The sequence below is a fragment of the Argopecten irradians genome, chromosome 3 (assembly GCF_041381155.1).
Source record: "Argopecten irradians isolate NY chromosome 3, Ai_NY, whole genome shotgun sequence".
NCBI lineage: Eukaryota > Metazoa > Mollusca > Bivalvia > Pectinida > Pectinidae > Argopecten > Argopecten irradians.
Window position 1 is genome coordinate 46650201 of NC_091136.1, and position 19876 is coordinate 46670076.

At 33.2% G+C, this 19876-nt stretch overlaps 1 pseudogene; it reads left to right on the forward strand.

Moving 5' to 3' along the window:
* The first annotated feature begins 1363 nt into the window (after nt 1–1363).
* The window catches only part of LOC138319707 (uncharacterized), a 47086-nt pseudogene continuing 28573 nt past the window's right edge, over nt 1364–19876 (forward strand).

Here is a 19876-nt window from a genome sequence, read left to right on the forward strand (position 1 = left end):
AAAACTTGAATAAGATAAGGTATGATCATCTGTTCTGTGAAAACAGGGTCACACGTTGTTAAAAGATTACTGATTAAAATACATAGAGAACATTTAGGTCAGGTCGTGCGTCATATGGTTTTAAAACAAAAAAAATGTCGGTATCTATCTAAAATTAGTGTGTTCTAATAGTAATAACATCTATATAAAATGTGTTAGATAATATTTTTTGAACAGCTATATATAATTGTATGGTTTTGTTTGACAAAACTATCAATATCTGGGCATGATGTGATTAATTGTACCAATGCAGTAATACAGCTTATTACTGGCCATTCTGGGTATAAATACGGCTTATTACTGGCCAGTCTGGGTATAAATACAGCTTATTACTGGCCGGTCTGGGTATAAATACGGCTTATTACTGGCCAGTCTGGGTATAAATACGGCTTATTACTGGCCGGTCTGGGTATAAATACAGCTTATTACTGGCCGGTCTGGGTATAAATACAGCTTATTACTGGCCGGTCTGGGTATAAATACAGCTTATTACTGGCCGGTCTGGGTATAAATACAGCTTATTACTGGCCGGTCTGGGTATAAATACAGCTTATTACTGGCCGGTCTGGGTATAAATACAGCTTATTACTGTCCAGTCTGGGTATAAATACAGCTTATTACTGGCCAGTCTTGGTATAAATACAGGTTATTACTGGCCAGTCTGGGTATAAATACGGCTTATTACTGGCCGGTCTGAGTATAAATACAGGTTATAACTGGCCGGTCTGGGTATAAATACAGCTTATTACTGGCCAGTCTGGGTATAAATACGGCTTATTACTGGCCGGTCTGGGTATAAATACGGCTTATTACTGGCCGGTCTGGGTATAAATACAGCTTATTACTGGCCAGTCTGGGTATAAATACGGCTTATTACTGGCCGGTCTGGGTATAAATACGGCTTATTACTGGCCGGTCTGGGTATAAATACAGCTTATTACTGGCCGGTCTGGGTATAAAGTGCTTTTCTAAGTGTCGGCTGTATATCATAGTACTAATTTCGAGTAATTTACTAATAAGCAAATTAGAATCTGTACATAATTCGTCGTATAACTATACTCATCGACGACTGACATTATCCACGATACGCACTGTATACCATTTAAAGTTATGTATGTCACTTGGAACGCTCCATATTATAAACAAGTATTAAAGTTCTACCATACATGCATTAAGGGGATACACGCCTGTTGATTTACCTTGTATTTCGTTAGCTGTATTGAGTCATGACTGACCCAATCCCGTTGGATATGTATTGGTGCCCCACCATTTTCCTCACACTTGTCGTACAGACTGTGGCTCTGACTTTGCCCTCCTGGTACCAGGTAATATGGAATCAGCATGGAATCGTCCGAATGCAGCATGCGGGTCTATTCTCAACGTTCGATGAGGCGGATTACATGGTTCTATGTGGAGGAATTATGGACGTATGTCAGGAAATAGATCCTAACTCTACTACATCATGTATGTATACCAAATTCATGAAGTTTTTTTACAAAACGTTAAATTAAAAAATGGAGTTCTTCGTTTTATAAATAATTTCTCTGTAAATCCGAAAGAGTTCCAATTTCGTATCGGGTCACTGAGCTAGTACAAGTTTACTGCCTGTATGGTCTTTGGAGCAACATCATAGAAATTCTCCGGAATAATATAATTTGTGTGACACATACCATTTTGGGGAAAGTCTATGTTGACAAGTGCAGTTAAACAGGTTTATAACACCCTTACAGTAAATATATGGTTATAATGTAGTAGTTTTTCATTCCCCGTCAAGGTACATTTATTGATTTCGAATATCTACAGACGTTCCTTATAACAGACTGTGTTTCACTATAATTGCTAAATTACTTTATTAAACAACCCATTGAAATACACTAGTAGTGTAATACTGGTAAAATTTTTGCAAGTGTTGCGTGACATTTATATGATCACTGAGGTGTGAAGTAACAAACACCATCAAGCGTTTGCTTATTTGATCAAATAAAGATCCTATAAAAAGCCATGGTCATTGAGGGACAGCCTATCATGTATGCTTTATGAGACTGTGGTATATTTATGTTGTGTTTTTGGCAATATTCTGTATTTGTATATTACAGAGTTATATTCCCTTGCGGGTAGGTATTAATTGTGACGTCACGTGTTTGCGAGCGTAACGTCATACTTTTCGGAGAAAACGACGTGATTTGCGCTCACAAAATAACATTTACATTTTCACTGCAGTCCCACAATGTAACCTTACCAAGCGCAGTTGGCAGTCATATAGACCATGAACTTCAAGCGCTCATTATGACGTCATTATCATTGTGACGTCACAATTGTCGTGCCAGCGATCACAGAAGACGGATGTTCGCATGGCTGTTCCATCCATGACGATAACGAATGATTAATCCATTATAGATGCAAAATTCCTTGGGATTTCATCATAAAATTGTAACCAAATGTAAATATATGTATTGAACGTCTTTCAGTAGTCATTCATAGCCAATATGAATGCAAACTGGACAGAGGTAAATTCAACATGAAGCGCTAGCGCGCTTCATGGAATTTTGCCTCTATCCAGTTTGCATTCATATTGGCTATGAATGCCAACTGAAAGACGTTCAATGCTAAAATATTTACATGTTTACTGCAGTCCCACTATGTAACCTTACCAAGCGCAGTTGGCAGTCATATAGACAATGAACTTCTATCGCTTATGATGACGTCATTATCATTGTGACGTCACAATTGTCGAGCCAGCGATCACGTAAAACGGCTATCTAAATGGCTGTTCCATCCTTGACAATAACGAATGATTAATTCATTATAGATGCGAAATCCCTTGGCATGTCATCAAAAAAATTGTAACCAAATGTAAATATAAGCATTGAACGTCTTTCAGTTGGCATTCATAGCCAAAATGAATGCCAACTGGACACAGGCAAACCCAACATGAAGCGCTAGCACGGAATTTGCCTCTGTCCAGTTGGCATTACTTTTAGGCTATGCATGCCAACTGAAAGACGTTCAATGCTTAAATGACGTAACAATCGATACCTGCCCGCAAGGGAGCTAACTCTGTAATATGCAAAGACGGAATAGGAACTCTTACCATTTGATAGTGCTATCCAACTGAAGCATGCTGTCTAAGACACCAAACAAGCAAACTCCAACCGGTACACTTAAGCATTGAACGTCTTTAAGTTGGCATCCATAGCCAATATGAATGCAAACTGGACAGAGGCAAATTCCATGAAGCGCGCTAGCGCTTCATGTTGAATTTGCTATTGTATCGCCTTGAAAATAAATAACTCCCTCCTATAAAATTAAATACACAAAATAAAATTCTAGAGAAGCCAATTTGCACACACATGCAAACATTGATAACGATTGACGACAGCGACCGACAAAACACTACTCTTACGAAATGTTTGGTACCCAAATAAACACAAATCACATTTTCTAAAGAAACCAATTTGCACAACATAGTACAGGTATCCAAGTCACTATTTAACCCAGTCTAGCATGTAGATAAGAAGCACCACATCGATTGTTTAAAACATAGACTGGATCATACTACCTCTTCACATAACAATCCAATATTTTTTCACTACAAAAATGACATTTGCTTCCCCAGAAACATGTAAACCTTAGGGTCACATTTTAAAATTATATACAATGTCAAGACACAGAGACATTTTTTTTCAAAATCTACAAAAAAATAATGTCCTGGTATATCATGTTGGTTTGTGTAGTTTATTATGATCTTGTATTTTCTCATATGTATCCAAGTAAAATCCATTTTGTTTGTATAGGAATCTAGAACTGATGTACACTGTAAATCTATTTGCGATGGATGCAGAAGCTTGTTGTTTTCGTAGCTGAGAGCTGTCTTTTCTGTATACTTCGTATAAAGATCTAGGAATAAAATTGAGAAGTCATCCAAAACCTGTTTTTTTTTTCTTTTTTGTTTTTGAAAAAAAAATCCATCGGATCCTCATGATTTGATAAATTTAAGAGCCACTAAAATTTCATTTTCATTAAATTCTCCTCGATGTAGTCCTTTGACTGTCACTAAGTATATTAAATTCATGATCATTTAGAAAAATGTTCAAGTCAACATCTTCGTATTTTCATAATGTCTTGAATACAGATTATTAATACAATAGTTACTTCTTGGATTAAAGCTCCTTTAAATAAATAATTATAGATGGCAAAAAAGCAAATTTTGGACAAAATAAATATGAAGGAAATATGGTTTACACCAACTTTTTGGCATGTTATAGATTTTGTCTACACTTTTAAATTATTTTACCGTAATAAAACAGCAATTACTGATATAATTTTGTAAACTAACATATAAAATATAAAATTAGTGCATTTTTATTCCTGCATATTCCCTAATGCTAGGTTTACACTATGTTCCCGGCGACCACGGTAGCCCCGTTTTCCCGAAACGTGGTGCGCCGTGGAATTTTGGCTATTTTTGTCTCTGTATTCAAGTTGAGCTAGGTCTTGTGAAGTTTTGCCACGGTCTTTTACGGATTACGTGGTGGACCGTGGATACAGGGGAAAGTGCTGTTCCCGGAAGTTAAAGGTACACTACGGCTTTAGCACGGTCTATCAAGGATACCACTACGTTCTCTCTAGTCCTGTTACGATCTGATGAGGTCTGATACGTTTTACACGTTTTGATCAAGCTCCGATACGTTTTTCACGGTCCGCCAAGGCTTACTAAGGATGAAAGCTTGATTACGGGCTTTTTTTGGAGCAAATGAAACAATATTTATTGCCGAAAATGTCATTTCAAACACGTTTAGTTACAAAATGTGTTAAAAGAAATATATAACTATTATAGCCAAGTGTTTCTACGCATTTTTTTTTTTTTTTTTTTTTGTAATTGTTACCACTTAATCTGCCTTTTACAATAATAGGTTTCGTATAATTTGATGGTTTAAATGTGTTTGATAATGACTATTTCTATCTATTAGAACAAATAATTCCAAAAAGTAGCAAAATGCACCAGGCAAGGCAATGATACTCTATCATATAATGCTTGCAACGTAAGACCGTAATAGGACGTAACACGCCGTATTACGTCGGGCTTTCTACCGCTACAAGCCGTGATGTGCCTTGACAGAACGCTTAAAAACGGCTATCATCCACTTTGGCTTGCCGTCAAAACCTTGACAAACCTTGGCAAAACGTGGAAAAAACGCAACAGAACGTCACAAAACTTGAAATCACCGTGAGATTCCCGGGAACGTGCTTGCTGCCCGTTCCACCACGGACCGTCTGGAAGTTTTGTTACGACCTCGTACGCGCTGTTACGTTTTGTTACGTCAATGCCGTTTTATTACGTCCTGTGGCGTTCACCATCTGTACCGTGACTGCCGTGGCAAATTTTTTGACAATTTAAAAATCTGGCACGGCATCCACGGTAATCACGACCGCTCACGTTTGTCTATCACGTCCTTCTGCGTTGTCTCACGTTGTCTCGCGGTCACCACGTTTTGTCCACGGTGGTCTGAAACGGGGCTGCCGTGGCTGCCGGGAACATAGTGTAAACCTAGCATAACAATACAAAAAAGGCTAACAACTAGATGTGCTCAGGGTTAAACAAAAGTTTGTTTTTAATATCTGAAATCAAATACTAGTTGGAAAGAAATGTACTGTCGTTAGCAAGTCAAACTCAAAAGATACAAATTAAGATTATCCTTCCCTCTTAGGCAATTTCAAATGGAATGTAGGTAGATGAAAGAGCGAAACAGAATTACATTTGATTTTCAAATAAAATACACTCTTAACTTTGACCAATCTTTGTCCTTTATTTTGTTACCGTGACAACAGAGTACTTCAAAACTGTAATTATCTTATTCGGCATACCCAATAACCCAAATGTACCAATTTTTACTTATATCTAAAAATATTTAGATTTAAAATTACTATACACTACTTTTCACTTAGATTGAACTCTGAAATTTTAAATGGAAATGTGTAGTTCGGTATATAACAAAATATAGTTCTGTTGCTACCTGCACTCGCTCTGTTTAAATCACCCAAAAACTGTTTTCCCGGATTTGATTTTTATCACTTATCTATATTTACACAGAGAATGTCATGAGAGTATTTTTTTTTTTTTTTTTTTTTTTTTTTTTTTTTTTCACTCAGAGCAGCAGAGAATCAACTAACCACCAGCTAACAGCAAATTTTCTTTTTTTTTTTAAAAACTGAATAATTTTATCTATTCTACTTCAACACATACACCTACACAATATACAATATACATTTTTAACTAATGCATACAGTACACACTTATATACTGTATATACATACATACATAATTCATACATACATACATACATACATACATACATACATACATACATACATACATACATACATACATACATACATACATACATACATACATACATACATACATACATACATACATACATACATACATACATACATACACACATACATACATGCCGCACACACACACACACTAACACACACACACACACACACACACACACACACACACACACACACACACACACACACACACACACACACACACACACACACACACACACACACACACACACACACACACACACACACACACACACACATATACACATATATATATATATATACATACATACATACATACATACATACATACATACATACATACATACATGAGAGTATTTTTAATGCGGGGTAAAACTGTGCACACCTCCATTAATAGGGTGAAATGAGATGCCAAAGAGCAATATTTCGTTTTCATGTTTCCATAAAAAGGTTATTTTTTGTTAAAACGCGCTACATTGAATATATCTGTATCCCATTGCGTTCATACCACCTTTAACGCAATCCAAACACTGTTCAATCTCTATATAAATACTAGTAAGGAACAACAGACGTGAAACTGAGACAATAGGTAGAAAAGCTATTCGGTCAAAAAATTCGACCATTTGGGGATTGGTTGTTTTTGCTCCAGCTTACCGTTCAGCATACCAGAATTTGGACGACTGGTTCGCCCGTTGACAGTATAAATTGACTGGATAAGGTGTGTTGACTTGTGTCTTCGACGGGATGCTTCACTGGTATATCACTGTAAAGAGGGCAAGAGTTCCACTATCGTAATCCAATCCAGCTGAATTAAAGGCTGACATCAATAGTAACATAAGGGGGAATATAACCTAGAGGAGTTCTCCTTCTAACGTTATATATAAAACATTAAATCAAAGTGACGTAAGCATTGTTATAGATTCCACGTCATAGCGTTGCCCTTTTCAACATTTTCATGTGATAGAATAAAAACCTAATTAACATTTTTTCTGTGACATGACAGGTATACAATTTATTTTAATAATGCTACCAAATCAATAATAGCACTTGGAGACGGGCTCGGCGTATTTTGAAAGCCTTTAGTTTCATTAAATTTCTGTTACAGATAAGTATGACATTGCCAGGGCTCTACTGTTGGCAGGAGAAGTAGTATTGTTACTTGGTTTCATAGTGGCAGTCCCACGATGTTGGAAATCCATCGGAGGTCATTATCTTGTATTAGGCAGGATATGTGGATATTCAGGTAACCAATTAACTTATTCTTTATACAGTGCATTTTAGCAAAATAATCCATTCAATGTGAGTCATGATTTATGTCGTATAATTTCTAATGTGTACATGCATGGCTATTCAGCATGACTAAATCCAAAGTATGATAATTTCCAGTGCTTATATCAATAATTTGACAGTTAGAATCTGACACAGTAATAATGATGCTAGAACTATACATTGTATGTTACACACCAGTCAAACATATGACAATCAATGCTTACATGATTGATTTTGACAGCTTTCCTGACATTGATGGGATGTGCTTGGTGTTGCATTGTGTTCTACAGTACCACATATTTCTATCGAATGTCCTTCGTGTCACTCCAACTTGGCAGTTCCTTCTTTCTGACATTGTTTACCGGGTGTGTAACGTTTGTTATCGCGTGCGCGTTGTACACGTTATCTTCGATAAAGTCTATAATGACATCATCCAAACAGACCACAATATAATTATAAAACCGTGTCCCTTAGTCCCGATATTTTTTTTTTTTTTTTTTTTTTACATTTAAAGGGACAATTCACTCAGGCTAAGTCTTTTACATAACCAAGAAGCAAAATATGGCATAAATGTATTGTTCTACATTTCTTATAAAACATATAACATTAAATATTGACAAATTCCACGTCATTGTTTAGTATTTTAATTGATACCGTTGTAATTACAAATCGTTGATCAATACTATTAAGCAGGTACAATATGTACGCTGTACATATTACCCAAATAGATATGGTGAATGGCAATGTCGTTTCTTTAATCTCAATATTTTGTTTACAGTTTTGTCTCATTATACCAGTTTTTAGCTCAAATTAAGGTATTGTTATGTTGTTTTTAATAAAAAAGAGAAAGATTTTTGATGAATGCGATGGACAATAGCTTGAAATGTTTTCTTTTTTGTTCGATATCTGCACATGAACACGCTACGTTGCATTTGATATATTACATCTATTATACCTATACTATAGGCTAGGACAGATTTTACAGTCGACAGCATTGCCTTATACTCGCCGCACAAGAGAAAGCGTTCAAAATATCAACAAAAATAAAAACGTATGGTTGAATGGGATATTTAAATCAAAATACATACCTTGCCTTTCTATAGTTTCATATATTTTCGAGTAATTACTTCTCTTTTCAAATATAGTATGTCCGCTACAAAGGACGTTAGGATTTTACAAATACAAATGAACAAAAATGGATTTTTTTTCACAATAATTTCAAATATTGTTGAAAAAAAAATCAAATACAATGTATTTTGTTATCTTGCATAAAAAAAGAAATCTAAAAGTTTAAAGTGGATATTTCTCTAAGAAAACAAGTTTTCACGAGTACTTACCTAAAGAATATTTCATCCAAGTTGTCACACGTAGTGGTTATATCGGAACCTTAGTAACTATTGTGATCCCAATGGTAACTATCCTTTTCCATCATTTGCAAAATGCATTCTCTCATACCAACGGGTTAGCTCGTGCAAAATCCCAACATCGTTTGGGGCTTTATCACATGGCTGTTATAGCATGTGTATGTAATTTTGACGTCACGGCGTCAACAAGATTTTTATCATCCCATATTTTTCAACGTCATTTTCAGAATCAAAGATGATCTCACTGTTTTTTAGTAACACAAATAGGCCTATTCGGAAATTGTTTGCATATTAGCCTACCATTTTTTTGTATATTGTATTGATTACTGTCAAGGTGTCTTTTAAAGTGAATAGTGAGGATTGTTTTCCAAATACAGTATGTCTTTGGTGGTAATATTGCAGTGCTAACGTCATATGTATTAGAGATAAAAATAACTCTTTCGTGTGTTGGTATGAAGATAGAGATAGTCTATGATTGACATCAAAAACGTAGTAAAACTTCAAGTATAGGGTTTAACGGGTAGAAAATAAAAAAAACTTCATAATGAATTTGAAAGAGTTTTATAAGACGACGTGGGATTTATAAGACGTTGGTAGCAACGTAACACAATCACAGTCGAAACTGATGTTTTTGGTGGGTTGTCGCGAAATAGAGACGCAGACGACAACTTGCATGTGTTTTATGATAAGATTTAAGGGTTCACGTTTCTGGTTTTTGGCTAAGTTATCTTATTTCTCGGTCGTGACGTAATAACGTAATTTGATGGCAAATAGGATTGTAACTAAACACGTACATCTGTGTTTGCAATACATAGTATACTGCCTTGGACCTTTTATCTCACCAATGTACGGAAGCGTCTTCCTGCCATTTCAGTATTTATCTCAAAATATCACATTCATGAAAATTCCAAGATATAAAACCCACGGTTATAAACCCAGATTGCCTGAGCATCTAGAAGTTTAGAGTTGCTAAACCCGAACTTTTGAGATAATTTAGGATACTAAAAATACCGAGAAAGACCAAAATAATACACCAGACAAGATCTGCTCTTTGTGATAAACGCATACATAATCTACTGACAAAAACGTTTTTATATGAAAACTTATATTTTGAATGTGGTCGCAAAACGGTTCAAATAGATGACCTCCTCTGAGCATGTTTTTGCATCAAATTGTTAACGCTGTGACAGCATTGTTGGCTTTCTCTCGTCAATTTCTTCCGTATATCTGTCTAAGCTTTATCGTGATTAAAATATCAAGCATTTAATTGAGGATTTAATGTTTTTGGCATTATATTTTCACATTGAAGTGTAATATCAGCCTATCCACATCTTAAGTCAACAGTATGATAAAATAGCAAATACATGTACATGTATTCAAAAGGGACGAAACAGTATACGCACACATACAATCTAATTTTCAATACGTTGAATATCAGAAACTTTTGAATGAAAGTTAAATCTGAGAAAAATGGCGAAATATTTCGTTAGTCAAAATTTTAAAAATCAATGTCATAAGAAGGACAGTGTCTCTGGTAAACAACAGAAGCGCCAAACGCGGAGCCGTTGTTTTGGTGTCTTTTTGGAGGAAAGTCTTAACGCTGCTATTTGGTCGGAAGCCACCATATCACTGTCTTAGTTATAAACATTGATTCCAAAACTTTGGATAAGAGTTTGGCCATCAAAAGTTTGATAATACCGATTTAAAATAAGGATGTACACCTCTGAGAGAAGTCAAAATTTTCTTGTATTAAACTTTCTTTCTCATATAGATTTTTGGAAAGAGGAGTTCATACCATAAAAGAAAATGGAAGAAAAAACACATGTCCGTGTGCTCGTTTTTGGGCTATTGTCACTCAAAGATACCTAGTTGACAAAATATTGGATTTTATGTGATTTTTGCCATTTTGACCATATACAGAAGAGATTAAAGCCATAATTTTCTAACGATATGTTTGATATGTATGGATGTTGGTAGAATTTATTTTCTATCGGTCTTCTTAACTGTATACCAGTTTTGATTAATAAGACTCATAGTTTTTCTCAGAATAATAACATATGCTGCCCCTAACCCTTAATTTTGAGCTACAAAATACACCATTTTCACCAATTTTAGCCAAAGGCAACCCTTTATAGAAAAAATTCTTATTTTTCAGTATTTTAGAGTAAAAAATAAAAGTGCTCAAATTACCATTAAATGTAAAAAATAAAGTGACAAAAGTGTATCATTTCACACATTAATGCTCAATATTTTAATAACTACGAACCTAGCACAATTTCAAAATGGCCGCAAAATGGGCCATTTCTTAAAATTCATGTATAAAAAATCTATTGAGAATAGAAATGTAATTTTTTGACAAAATTTGCATCTTGCAACTTGCTACAGATATTGATAAAATGTATTTGAAAATCTCATATTTTCTTTGATCTTTGTCTTTTTCGGCTCTCTAACCTGACTATATGACATAAAAAATAAAACAAAGAAAAGTTTAATATCTTAGAAAGACATTTGCAGAAGATCAGTGCATTTATTAGTTTATAAAGCGATGAAATAGGTATAATATTCATGGTTAGTGACGTCTACATCCTCTTTTACCTGTCATCCGCAGAGCACAGTTCGTCAGTCCGCCCGTCGAGATTTTCCCTTTGAATCGCTACAAGTTACAAAGTTCTACATGGAATGTAACCCAATTTGCCAGAAACATCATTGCGGAAGGAGAACAGAGCTTGTATAAATCTTGGCTCTGGCCTAGTACATAACAGGGCCTAGTTTCATCACAGGTTCACGTACGACGCGTAAAATCAAAGTACTGAAAGTACTAAATGGCTCGGTCTCAATGATTGGATATATTTCTAAAGTCAACATTTTTTTGGACAATAAGAAATAAAGTTTGCTAGTGTTCCTTCCAGTTTGGACTTTTGAGGATTCCTTGGACACCAAGGTGTTAAATAAGAAACATATACTAAACTCTTAGGAGCCCATTCTAATATTTCCTATGGTGTTATATGCCAAATGACTTTATAGCATCTTTAACCTTTTCCTTGTTAATTTGATGTCAATTAAAATATCCATTCTGAATTGCTACTCTCATTAAGTTCCTGGGACCAAAGTATCAGTTAACAAGTATTGTTTTGCAGCAGAGACAGACAAGAGGCATATTTTTCTATGCCAAAATGTCTTAAATATAGAATATGTCAGTCCTCAAGAAGACTTATCAATATAGTCATACCATTTCTGAATAAACTGGTCAATTGGTCTACTTTTAACAAGTTTTTGTAATTAGTCTTTTGTAAAACAGCAAGTTGATTGATATATCCAAACATGATTTAAACTAGCTCTGATAAAATATCTTAAACATCTTACAGCCATTTAAACAAGAGCTGTCGGAGAACAGCAAAGCTCGCCTATTCAGAAGAAGTTGTTGTTCAAGTATTTACTATTTAAACATGGAAATATGACAAATTAACAGACTAAAAAAAACTAAAGGGCCCCAAATTGGTTGTATTATCACGTTCAGCATCCATACACATTAGGAAAATAAAATCATAAACATTTATGATGACTTAAGCTTAATCAATAGACAAAATAGAAACTTGCTCAAAAATTTTAACGTGAAATATGACAAATTAACAGACTCAAAAAAAACCTAAAGGGCCCAAAATTGGTTGTATTATCACGTTCAGCATCCATACACATTTGGAAAATAAAATCAGAAACATTTATGATGACTTAAGCTTAAACAAATGACGAAACAGAAGCTTGCTCAAAAACTTTAACGTGAAATGGGACGCCAACGCCGACGCCGACGCCGTGGTGACAACATTAGCTCCCCCTATTCTTCGAATAGGCGAGCTAAAAACGTCTGGTCTATTTTCATGTTAAGTATACATTATGCCAAAAAGTAATCATTCTACATTTTATTCCAATATCAATTGGGTATCTTGTTAGCTCGCCATAAACCATGAATTGTTTTATACACTTTTTTAACTTGAGGAAATTACAAATGATTTTTTCTACAATATTTGTATTTTCAAATCCCCATATTCTGATGAGCATAATAAAACTGGCATTACAAGTGACTAAAATATTTTCAGTTTAAAATCAACAGGAAGGGATACATTCCTTTGTTTCTTAAAAATAGTAGACACTGATTTAATTGTTTGTTCAGCAGTTTTTTCCTTTTCTTTAAAAACGCTACCATTAATGTTAAAAAATATACATAGATATGTATACCCTTCTTATCAAAATAATTCTATATCCCATAACGTAAACTGGTGTTGTTGGGCCAATTTACGTTTTGAGAATATTACAACTTTTATCTTTCTGATATATTAGATTATAATTTCCATGTAATGCAATAATGTAATGCAATATTATTCAAATCCGTTTAACATTTGTTGTAGAACAGTGTCATCGCCATATAAAATGATAAAATTTTGGGATATATTTCATTATTATCTGTAAATAATTTGTCAATAGTTGTCAGACAATTAACATTCTTTTTCCGCCAGATAAGATTCCAAGTCATCAAGGTATATTGAAAATAGGAAAGGAGATATAAATAAGGTACCATACTGTGCATGTATATGTTCAATGTAAATTAACAATGTAAGCTGATCTTGCAGAATTGCCTTACAGCGTTATAATAAATGCAGTTGTCTCATTGCATTGGATATAATTGATTTAAGGCAGTTCATGTGGCGACCGAAAAAGGTAAAATCACCATTTTCAGAGTGATCAGAGAAGATTGATAGTCAAGGAGGGAAAACATAAGACAACCTGTGTTATGCAAATTAATATCTAATTTATTTTGAATAAAGTATGCCGAAGATGATGATTAGTGTATTATTAACAATAATCTTAATATGTTTTCTAAAAATATTAACAACTAATGTCATATTGTGTTATAAATTTAATGTTTTATTTATTCTTTTTATTTCAAGCATGTAGATGTCATAGAAAATAAACAAATACCAAGTATATGCATATTAAAGTAAAATTCACAAATCACAACACTAGTGTGTATTGTATATATGGAATGAAGATGATGATGGTAATTATTTGGATCAAAAATGTTTACAACATTAAATGTATTATATATATGGAATTTGAATATGATGATAGTAATCATTTTCATATCAAAAACTATTACAGTATTAAGCTACCACAGTTGAAAATGATTTCTTTCATTTTGTTCACACATTTTTTCTCCTGGACTGGTTCCAATTGAAATGATACTTGCATGTAGACATTCTGTAAAACATAAGAAAACAATAAATGTATTAACAGAGTAATTACCGAAAAGGCTAATATCATATAATTAAACTTTTTTATAAATAACAATACCAGTTTAGAGTAAATATTATTGAAATTTATTTTCTGTTGTTCTTTAGTCCTCCTGTTCTTTGGAGTTTTGTCCTTCATAAATTGATTGTAATACAGCAGTTGTCATATAATGTATCTGATAATGTGCACACAGAAGTATAAGTATATGCATATGCATGTGTGCATGGGCACGGTGATAAGTTTATTTTGCCGAGTAAAAAGTTCAAAGAACTAGTATTGTTCATACTCAAAGATGTAATCGCACTAAAAACAGTGATCGTGTAGGCTTTTGTGTGATTGCATTTGTAAGGGGTGTATCTCTGAACTCCAACATTTTGGATTTAGCTGTAGGGTAGTTTGTTGTGACAGTGGTTATAGTCTTTTTCCTAAAGGCAGACCCAATGCCACAGGTAAATTTACATGTAAAAGTTACCTAAGTTGATACTTATCTAAGTGTATATTGATTAATTTTCATTTCAATAAGTGTTCATATTTAATATCAGATACATATATACATAATATATGTTTCTATTAATATCTATGAAAATATAACAATAGAATCTATGAATGAAATTAAATTAAATTCACAATGATTTTATTTCAAGAATTTTAAAGATTTCCTTGATATATCTAAAATCTCTGGTATAAATCTCATTAGATTTTCAATAGATTGATACTAAAATCAAGCAAAATTCTTTGAAACTTATTTCACATGGAAGTAACTTTACCATTCAGTAATATCAAAGAAAAAATCCAAAAAGGAATTATCCAGTTTCAACTTAGTGTAACACTAATTTGATTAAAAGTTTGAAATAATATAAGCCTTTTGCCTGTTGAAAAGTGATATATTTCCACAAGGTCTTCCATACATGTCTGTTAAGTGACCTTAAATACATATATAGTACATGTACATGTAACATCTGCGTTAATAACCTACCAAAGAGTAAGTGAATTTATGTCAAATATGATTTCCAAATTTTACTTGTACTTGACTGACCTTTTTAAGTTAACAGAACATACAATATATTTTGAAAGTTGCATTAGGATGCATCATTTATCATAATTATATAATTTTCCTGCTTTCTTATCCTAAGATGGTATTTCTAGATCAGCGTGATGTTACATTATAATGTAAATGTACATGTACATTTGTATATCATTATAGCAAAAGAGCACCCAATAATTAAACTGTTGTCCGTTAACAGTGCAGTAAAGTTATATATTTTTGTGCATGTTAGAAATAACATATAAATTTCTTTCCTATGGTTGAATTTCGGTCAAACATTGTTACTAGATACAAATTGGTATATGTACTACAATCTTTAAACAGAAAAAAATAGAAAACTGTTAATTTGGTATTCTGAGTATAAAAGTTTGCAACATTTTGAGAATTACAAGACCTTCAACATATGGACTTGAAATAATTTTGCCAGTATTGCAACATTAACATCTATAATGTGTATTAAAATGAATATGGTTAAGACCCTTAGTAACAGTCTTCAATCTCATTTCATTTAGTATTTTTACATTATTAAGTGACTTCTAAAAATATTTTGTATCAAAAATACATATAGAGCATTAAAAACCAATGATATATTATTACCAATGTTTATAAAACATCATAATGTGTGTTTGTGTCGGCTTCAATAGATTACCAACTTAAACTATAATCAACAGTTCAAAATTTCCGACAATATTAATTTAAACTTTTGTGATATTGTTTTTCTCCACTCATTTTCTAACCAAATACTTCACGGTGTACGTCTATGCAATAAGAGAAATCATGCGCAACTATGCACGGTCACAAGAAATGAAAGTTTGCTAAGAATGTAGCCCTACTGGAACTCCTATGTCAAAACAGAATACTGTTACATTAGAATATACACTGATCAAGAAACCTGTTTTTCTGATAAAATTGAGATATGATTTGTAAAAAATATTTCACCTGGAACTCAAAATGCATCGTTCTTAATAATCCACATGTAGCTCCATATCAATTCTTAGCATATTAAAGCACTGATTATCTTTGATTAATAATTTACGTTGTATATAATACGGAATATATTGAAGGAATTTTTATCCAAAACCCACCAATGTTACCTATGATACAGATTGAAATACAGGTAAATCTCAAGTGACTTTACAGGTGAAAATAAAGACAGCTTATATGAAACAGTATATAATTGCCTTCCTATTGTTTCCTAAAACAACACCTACCTGTTGTTGATAAATATGTTGGCGTTAAGAGAACACCCCTTTGTAAGACTGTGCCAGGTGGTAGAGATTAGTTCCGCTCGAGTGATCACACAATGCAAGTGAGAATCGGGAGTATGTTTATGTAAGTTTTAATTACTAATCTCTGATGATTGTTGATAAAATATAACTCAGGATATTTTCAATTTCTTTATTAGTTTAAGCTTTACAACTTATTACTGGTATATAAAAACACAATTCAGTTATCATATTATGTAATAGTGTAACATGTAAACGCTCATACAATAATACTACATTGCACATTCACACACACATACACACACCCATTTTAACACGTACGGACGTACGCACGCACCCTCACACACACGCACGCACGCACATACGCGCACCCTTACACGCCTTCTCATACATATACAGTCTCACACTCTCTCACTCATCCATATACAGCATCATGGCTTATTCTTTCTAGTTTCTAATTCTTAATTAATAATTATCAATGTACATGTCTGAATGAATTGTCTAGTACGAAAATCATTTAATTGGTAGGAGAGTGAAAAGGACTGTTCACTTCAACAATTATAACAGCAATCGCAAATTAAAGTTACAAACTTTAAGATAGTATTTAATCTAAACATTTTCCCGGCGCTTAAATGCTAAGTGTAAATATTTGCCAAGATTATGAAGTTCTTTGACATTATTCACGGATAATAATTGAACAAGTTTAAAAACACTAGATTTACGCAAGTAGTATGGTTTAATATATTTTTTTCCGAATATCTGAATAAAATGGACATCTTAATATAAAATGAAACTCGTCTTCCACTTCGTTTTTGTTACAAAAAGTACATGTTCTATTTTCTCTCGGAGTGTTGATATATCTTCCGCTTTCAATTTTTAGATTATGTGATGACATTCTTATTCTAGAAATACACTTCTTATATCGTTGTTCAATAGGTTTCTTAAGATAATACTGTAGATCAAAATTATCTACTAAATGCTGATATAAAAAGCCCCTAGAGGAATTACTGATATCACTTGTCAGGTCTTGAAAAATATATAAGATAAAATTTGTTTTCAATCATCTTGTATATTGTTTTCCCATCTAAATAACTATTATAAAGGTATCCTAAGCCTAACCTATCTAATTCTGATTTTATATTTACAATCCAATTGTCGTTGCTAGACTGTCTATTTTCGTAACAGGCTTTCAGAATGCAGTTTTCGGTGTTTTTGACTTTAACCCAATATTTCAAAATTTTTAATTTTCTTTTATTTTGTAATGATAATCTTCCTAGTTCACAATACACCATATCATGACAAGTCTTTTTACCTACACCTAAAATATTTTTGCAAAAGTTCGAGTGTACCCTCTCGACATCTTGTGCCTTGTGAAATCCCCATATTTCACTAGCATAGCCTAAAACACTGGCCACGTATGTATCAAAAACTGAGCATAATGTCTCTGCATTGAAATAAATTATTTTTCATTTTATTCATAATTCTGAAATAAGCCTTCCTTCCCTTTTCGGCTACATGCTTTTGTGTTTTATTAAATTTACCATTGAAATTAAACAGCATTCCAAGGTAATTAAATTCATTTACAATTTCGATTTCGTTATTGTTGTAAAACCATTTCTCATTTTCTCTAACATGACCACCATTTCTAAAAATCATAATTTTTCGTTTTTTGAATATTAAGTGTAAGCTTCCAATTATCATTGTACTTCTGCAATGCATCTAACAATGATTGCAGGGCACATGGCGATTCGGCTAACAAAACAGAATCATCCGCGTACATTAGTAAAAATATAGTAATCATGCGTAATTCAATTGATGGACAATTTTCATTTATGAAGTTAATTTCACAATCATTTACAAAAAGACTGTACAAAATCGGTGACAATATTTCGCCTTGAAAGAGTCCGATTCTATTAGGGAAATAATCTGAAACATGACCTTCGTATCTAACACATGATTTGACATTATCATACAGCGATTTTATAATTTTTAGTAGTTTTCCTTGTATTCCCTGTTTAATTAATTTGCTCCAGAGGTGACTTCTATCAATCAAATCGAAAGCTTTTTTATAATCTACAAAACAGCAATACAGACGATTTTTATTTTTTAAAGCTCTATTAATTAATGATTGGAGAACAAAGATTGCATCCACTGTTGAACAACCTTCTTTAAAACCGAACTGTGCGTCAGTAATGACGTTATTTTCTTTATCCCAATTTAAAAGTCGTCTATTTTTAAAATAGATGTAAATAGTTTACCCATACAGCTAACCAACGTGATACCTCTATAGTTTACATGTTTTATTGACATCGCCATTTTTGTAAATAGGTATTATATTACCACGTGACCACATCTCTGGGAAAAATCCAGAGTCATATATTTTTGTGAATAGGTTTGTTATATGAGGAATGAGAATGTCCTCAAAGTCTAAGAAAAGTTCATTTAAAATACCATCTTCCCCACAGCTTTTATTCCGATTGATATTTCGAATAGCGATGTGGACTTCGTCTTCTGTAATCGGTTTATCCAATTCGTCGAAGACAGTGGATTCTACGTCATCGCCTAAGCGACCTTGGTTAACAATGCCATCGTTACCCCCTCCTAACATTTTAAAATGTTCCACAAAATCTTCCATATTGATATTTGACCGAGGTATTTGACTAGGCCCTTTTGAAAAAATACTTATAAAAAATGTTTCGGGTTAGATTTTCTTAAAGTTTCCATCATGTTACCTTCTTGAAGTTTGTATTTCCTTTTAAGTCTACATTCTAATTTCTTATATCGTTTTTTTCTTATCGATAAGTGTTGAGTGATTTTCAATCGATTTACATTTATTATAATCTTTTAAAGCGTTTTTGTATTCGATGTAGTTCTTTTTACATTGATCTGAAAACCAGGGTTTGTCTTCTTTATCATTTCTGTATTTCCTTTGCCCATCATTTGGCAAAACTTTTACAGATTTTACGTCACAATTTGGCAAGACGACTTCACTAATCATACCAGAAAAGATGTCAATACAGTTATCAACATCCTCTTTAGAGTTAAAAGACATATTACAAACTTCATGTAAATTTGCTACTATATCTAACAAACCATCTGCTATAACGTGATTATTTTCAATGTTCCATTTGATATTTCTGAAAACTTTCCCAGAATATGGTTTAACATTATCTTTTGCAACAGTATCTTTACCAACTGAAAGACTGCAATCAATCTTAAAAGAGATTGGAGAATGATCTGACAAAGTATTAAATTCACCTGAGGTAAACGATCGTATGGACGACATACATCCACAATCTACTAGT